The sequence below is a fragment of the Colobus angolensis genome, unplaced genomic scaffold (genome assembly GCF_000951035.1).
Source record: "Colobus angolensis palliatus isolate OR3802 unplaced genomic scaffold, Cang.pa_1.0 Scaffold148, whole genome shotgun sequence".
In the NCBI taxonomy this organism is placed as follows: Eukaryota; Metazoa; Chordata; class Mammalia; order Primates; family Cercopithecidae; genus Colobus; species Colobus angolensis.
In genome coordinates, this window is record NW_012114577.1 from 144,487 (window position 1) to 149,998 (window position 5,512).

Here is a 5,512-nt window from a genome sequence, read left to right on the forward strand (position 1 = left end):
GAGTTCTTTATACACTCTCAGTAATGAATTCTTAAGAGATCTGTAATTTGCAAATATTTTCTCCCATTCTGTACAATGTCTTTTCACTTTCTTGATTATGCCCACATATGCACAAAATTGTTTATTTTTATGAAGTCCAACTCCTTTGTAGCTTGTGCTTTGGGTATTATACTTAAGAATTGATTGCCAAATCGAAAGTTACAAAGACTTAACCCTATGTTTTCTTCTAAGATTTTTGTGATTTTAGCTCTTATATTTAGATCATTGATTCATTTTGAGTTAAGATTTGCACATGGTGTGAAGAAGTTCAAATTCATTCTTTCACATGTGGGTATGGTCCAAGCACCACTTGTTGAAGAAACAGCTTTTTCCCCATTGAATGGTTTTGGCACCCTTGTTAAAAATCAATTGGCCATAGATAAATGAATATTTTGGAACTTCAATTATATTCATTTTGTCTATATGTTTATTATTATGTCCATACCACACTTTTGATTACTGTAGCTTTATAGAAAGTTGTATAATTAGGAAATATAAATTCTTCAGCTTTGTTCTTTTTCAAAATTGTTTTGGATATTCCAAGCCTTGAAATTCCATATGGATTTGAGGCTCAACTTTTCCATTTCCACAAAAAAGGGAAGTTATAATTTTGATAGGGATTATACTCACTCTATAGATTGCTTTGGGTAGTATTGATGTCCTAAAAATATTGTCTTCCATGATCATAGGAATATTTCCATTTATTTAGGTCTCCTTTGATTTTTTTTTAAGCAATGTTTTCTAGTTTGCAGTGTATGAGTCTTTCACTTCCTTGGATAAATTTATTTCTGGGTATTGTATTCTTTTTGATGCTATTGTAAATCGATTTTTTTCTTAATTTCTTTATTAGATAGTTCATTACTGTTATACAGAAACTACTGATTTTTGTGTGTTGATGTTGTGCCTTTCAGCTTTCAGCTAATAAGTGAATTCATTCATTAGCATCAGTAGCCTTTTTTGGTGGATTATTTGGGAAATTTCATATATATAGAATAATGTAATCTGTGGGTAGAAATAGTTTTACTTATTTGGGCTGGCACAGTGGCTCATGCATGGAATCCTAGCACTTTGGGAAGTCGAGGTGGGAGGATTGCTTGAGCCCAGAAGTTTGAGACCAGCCTGGACAACATACAAAATGTCTCTACAAAAAAGAAAAGGGAAAGAAATTAGCCAGGCATGGTGACACACACCTGTGGTCCCAGCTACTCTGGAGGTTAAAGTAGGAGGATCACTTTATCCTGGGAGGCTGAGGATGCGGTGAGCCATGATTGTGCCACTGCACTCCAGCCTGAGTGGCAGAGTAAGAACCTGTCTAAGAAATAAATAGTTTTACTTATTTCTTTCTAATTTGGATGCCTTTTTTTATGTTTAATTGCTCTGCATAGGGCTTTTAGTACAATGTTGTATAGCAGTGGTGAAAGCAGACATTCTTGTTTTGTTCCTGACCGTAAGGGGAAATATTTCAGTCTTTAACCATAGAATATGATATTATCTGTAGGTTTTTCATAGGGAAAGTCCCTTCTCTTTCTAGCTTTCTGAGTGTTTTTATGAAGAAAGGGTGTCAGATTTTGTCAAACGTCTTTTTTTCTGCATCAATCGAGATTATCATGCATTTTTTCCCCCTTCCTGCTATTAATGTGTTGTAGCACATTGTTTCTTTTGTTGTTGTTACTGCTTTTGGTGGTGGTGTTGAGTCACTCTTGCATTCCTGGAGTAACTACTGCTTGGTTGTAGTGAATAATCTGTTTAATGTGCTGCAGAATTCAATTTGTTAGTACTTTTGTTTTACAAAGGATGTTGATCTGTAATTTTTTTTTTTTCCTTGTAGTTTTCTTTTCTTTGTGATTTCTTTTCATTACAAGAAACCTGACTTTGGTATCAGGTTAATGCTAGCCTCACGGAATGAATCAGGAAGTGTTCTCTCCCCTTTCATTTCTGGAAAGAGTTTGAGAAGAATGGATGTTCATTCTTGGTAGAATCACCAGTGAAGCCATCTGTCCCTGAACTTTTCTTTGTTGAGAGGTTTATTATTGATTCAATATTTGCATTTGTTATAATTCTGTTCAGATTTTGTATTTCTTCTTGAGTCAGTTTTGATAATTTGTGTATTTCTGGAAATTTGTTCATTTCATTTACATTATCTAATTTGCTGGCGTATAACTGTTTATAACATTTGTTTAAATTATTTTTGCTTCTGTAAGGTCAGGAATAATTTCTCCCACTTTTATTTCTAATTTTACTTATTTGTGTCCTCTTTCTTTTTTGTCAATGTAGCTAAAGATTTGCCAATTTCATAGATCTTTTTAAAGATCAATTTTTAGTTACATTGATTCTCTCTATTGATTTTCTATTCTTTATTGTGTTTATCTCTGCTCTAATCTTCATTATTTTCTTCCTTTTGCTTGTTTTAGGTTTATCTTATTCTCTTTTTCTAGTTCCTTGAGGTGTAAAGTTAGGTTATTGATTTGAGACTTTTCATCTTTTGTAATGTGAATGTTTACCTGTTATAAATTTCCCTCTGAATACCACCTTTGCCGCATCCCATACATTTTGGCATGCTCTATTTTTCTTTTGAATTGTTTCTAAATATTTTCTAATTTTCCTTGTCATTTTGTCTATGACCCTTGTTGCTTAAAAGTGTGTTGTTTAATTTACACATATTTGTGAATTTTCTAGTTTTCTTTCTGTTATTGATTTATACCTTTATTCCGTTGTGGTCAAAGAAGATACTTTTTATTATTTCAATTCTTTTAAATTTATTGAGACTTGTTTTGGAAAAGTCTTTGTCCAATTAGATGGACCTAATGCATGGTCCATCCTAGAGAATTTTCCATGTGCACTTGAGAAGAACGTGTATTTTGCTGTTGTTTAGTATAATATTCTATATATGTCTGTTTCTAGTTTGTTTTTACTATTGTTAATGCTATTTTCTTGTTGATCTTTTGTGCAGATGTTTTATCCATTATTGAAAGTTGTATATTCAAGTCTCCAGCTGTTATTATAGAATTATCTATTTCTCCGTTTACTTTTATCAGTGTTAGCTTCATATATTTTGGGACTCTGTTGTTTGGTACATATCTGTTTATAAATGTTAAATCTTTTTGATGAGTTAAACCATTGATCAATATATAATGCCCTTCTGTGTCTTTTTTGACAGTTTTTGGCTAATGTTTATTTGCCTGATACCTATAGCTGCTCCAGCTGTCTTTCGGTTACTGTTTGCATGGCATATATTTTTCCATCTTTTCACTTTAAATTTATTTGTGTCTATTTGGATCTAAAGTGAGTCATTTGGAGACAGCATACAGTTGGATCATTTTTAAAAAATCTGTTCTCTCAAACTCTGCCTTTTGATTGGAGAGATTAATTCATTTAATTTTGAGGAAGTTAAGGAAGAACTCACTTATGCTATTTTTCTATTTGTTTTCTGCATGTTTTATTCCTTTTGTGAGTCTCATTTTCTCCATTACTGCCTCCTTTGTGGTTAGTTGATTTTTTTTCACACCATTTTGATCCCCTGCTTGCTAAGTTCTGTGTATGTTTTTTAAACATGGTCTCAGGGATTGCCAGGGGGATTACATTTACCATCTTAAGTTTATAGTGATATGGTTAGAACTGACACCTATTTAGCTTCAATAGAAAAAAAAAAAAAACCTCTTCTTCTACATATCTCTATCCCCTTTTATATTATTGTTATTGTCACAAATTATATCTTTATATATTATGTGCCTAACATAAAATATAAAGATATAATGAACCCTGAAAATCTGAGACGGGCCTCAGTTAATTCAGAAGGTTTATTTTGCCAAGGTTGAGGATGTATGCCCATGACACAACCTCAGGCAGTCCTGATGACATGTGCCCAAGGTATTAGGGGTACAGCTTGGTTTTAATACATTCTAGGGAGACATGAGACTTCAATCAACATGTGTAAGATGTATGTTGGTTCAGTCCAGAAAGGTGGGAAAAACTGAGGCAATGGCAGGACAACTTGAAGCAGGGAGGGGGCTTCCAGGTCATGGGTAGATAAGAGAAAAATGGTTACATTCTTTTGAGTTTCTGATTAGCCTCTCCAAATGAGACAATCAGATACTCATTTACCTCAGTGAGCAGAGGGGTGACTGAATAGAACGGGAGGCAGATTTGCCCTAAGCAGTTCCCCACTTGATTTTTCCCTTTAGTTTAGTGATTTTGGAGCCCCAAGACTTCTTTTCCTTTCATAATACATATTATCTTTATATATTATGAGAGAGAGATATATATATACACACACACACAGATAACAGATTTACCATGATTTTCATACAATTATCTTTAAATCATGTAGGAAATAAAAAGTGTAGTTACAAACAAAAAATGCAAGAACACTGGTTTTAATATTTATCTATTTAGTAACCTTTATTTTAAATATTTATTTCTTCTTATCACTTCAAGTTATTGCCTGGTGTCCTTCTGTTTCAACCCAAAGGGCTGCCTTTAACATTCCTTGAAGGGCAGGTTTACAGGTAACAAATTTTCTCAGCTTTAAAAAATCTGCATGTATCCTAATATTTTCACCTTTGAACGATAGTTTTAAAGTCCTTGGTTGGCAGTTTTTTCTGTCAGCACTTTAGGTAGGTCATCCCACTGCCTTGTGGCCTCCACGCCTTGTGATGAGACATCAGCTGTTATCCTTATTGAGGATGTCTTCTGCATGACAAGTCTTTTCTCCCTTGCTGAATAAAATTCTGTATATGGGTTTGACAGTTTGATTGTTTCAGTGGGATTCTCTGAGTTTATTGTATGGGAGTTTTTTGAGCTTCTTGAATATATAAATTCTTGTCATTAATCAAATTTGGCAAAGATTTGGCCACTGTTTTTTCAAATATTCTTTCTACCCTATCTATCTTTCTGTTGTCCTTCTGGGACTCCATAATGCATAGTTGGTCCACTTGATAGGCCCATGGATTCTTATGTTCTGCTCACTTTTCTTCATTCTTTTTTTCTTTCTGCTCCTAGACTAGATAATTTTAGTTGTTCTCTCTTTAAGTTCACTTGGTCTCTTTTCAGCTTGCTTTAATCTGCTGTTGAAAAACTCTACTGCATGTTTTATTACAATTATTTTACTTTACAGCTTTAAAATTTCTATGTAGCTCCTTTCTCTAATTTCTGTATCTTTATTGATATCATCATTTTGCTCATATTTTTATTCTAGTTTTTTTTAGTTCTTATGTGGTTTTCTACAGCTCTTTGAAAATAATTAAAACAGTTGATTTAAGGTTGTTGTATAGTAAGGCTAACAATTTCACTTCTTCAGGGATTGTTTCTGTGAATTTGTTTTTTTCTTGAAAATGGACCAGAGTTCTTTGTTTCTTTGTATGCTTTATAATTTTTTCTGCTGAAACATAGACATTTGAATATTACAATAGTTTAATTCTGGAAATCAGATTCTTCCCATTCCCCAGGATGTGCTCTTTTTGATTGTTAAAGGATA